Raw genomic sequence first — 1,479 nt, 5'->3', positions numbered from 1 at the left:
CGCCAGAGCTTGTAAACTACCTTATTCAGCAAAGAAACTACATATATTTAAGAATAAGAGATACTAAAGCAAGCAAAGAAAACATACCCTTTAACAGGATTATGATGGTTTTGAGTAAGTCCTCAGTTACAAAGATTGGCAACAGCCCTGACAACAGGAACGAAAGGAGCAGAAGCCGTTGTATGAATGCAACAAACAGCAGTATGGCATGAAATGTGATTGTGTGGTGGACCCATTTTTCTCTCTTCTGGATAATATGCTAGATCGTTTGTCGAGTAACTTTAGTAATATTTCACCAGTTACCACAAGACACTTTAAATCCAAGATTATCGCTATTATAAATGTGTTACAAAATTTAGCCTCCTAGATTTCATGTTGAATTGTGCGAGGACATTTTTCAGATAGTAATAAACTAATTCGGCTTACAATGAGAAATAGTAATACACTGTTCAAATTGCAAAAGTCATCACAGTTGAATTAGACCCTCTCTTTTCCTGACACAAATAATTGCTTCATATCTCAAGATCAGGAGATAAATTCAAATTTTGACTTCATTTAGGAAACATACCTTGGATGTATCGTCTACCAACGTAACATATCTGTCAGTTAGAAGACAATAGCGGGAAAAAATAAAATAGGCCTACTTTCATGGCACACCAACTATCTAGGCAAACAATGGCAGAACATCATGAAGACTCCTAATCCGAACCAAAGCACCAATGCGATATTGGTTATCAGTGATGACCACCTGCATTGGGTAAGACACATGTTAAGAAAAATACTCCTGACAGCTGCACATGCAAAATAACCTGGTTAGGTCTTGCTATAATAAAGAACGTATCAACCTCATACTGATTTTCATTTTTTTTACTATGATGTTGTAGCTTCTAACAAAACAAACAAATGTAAGAAAAAAAATACATTAAGTAGGAAATACTTGGCTGAGATCTGACATGAACCTAACTACTAATGAATGGAAATACCGTGAACAGTACAGAATATGTTTCTTAATATTTACTTTCAGTGGAAAACAAATAATATATGCTTAGTTAATTAGTTGGTTTAATGAAGACCAGGACACACCGGAAGCTATGGAAGGATTATCCATAGTCAAATCATCTAAGCTGAAAAACCTAGTGGATTCTCATATCTCAACTTCTCAATCTTAAAAGAGGAACTGAATGTACTAAAACCTGGAAGCAGCCCGTATGTGCCGTCATGTACAGATTCATCAAGCACTTCTTCATAGTTATACCATGTGAGGAACATAGTACATACTTGTAGAGGTCGAAACAATTATCCAAAATACCTTTATTCAGGTTGTAGGAAGTCTCATCCACGGATTGTATTTCACTAAACCGTCACAATTACTCTTATATGCATCCATGGTGTAGATGGGCAGCAAATAAGCAAGCACTTGGGTTAATGGGCCTCGTCGAAATATTGTACATATTATCTTCTCAAAAAAGAAATATCATG

At 35.7% G+C, this 1,479-nt stretch overlaps 1 long non-coding RNA gene across 1 annotated transcript; it reads right to left on the bottom strand.

Annotated features, from left to right (window-relative positions):
* Positions 1-290: 290 nt before the first annotated feature.
* On the bottom strand, positions 291-1,274 carry LOC124665210. Its single transcript, XR_006990507.1, has 2 exons — positions 1,194-1,274; positions 291-748 (listed from the first exon to the last, which is right to left on the bottom strand). It is a non-coding gene; the product is annotated as an uncharacterized LOC124665210 (long non-coding RNA).
* Positions 1,275-1,479: the final 205 nt, after the last annotated feature.

The sequence above is a fragment of the Lolium rigidum genome, chromosome 6 (assembly GCF_022539505.1).
Source record: "Lolium rigidum isolate FL_2022 chromosome 6, APGP_CSIRO_Lrig_0.1, whole genome shotgun sequence".
NCBI lineage: Eukaryota > Viridiplantae > Streptophyta > Magnoliopsida > Poales > Poaceae > Lolium > Lolium rigidum.
Note: the sequence above shows the minus strand (reverse complement) of the source record. Positions and strands in the feature narration are given on the sequence as shown.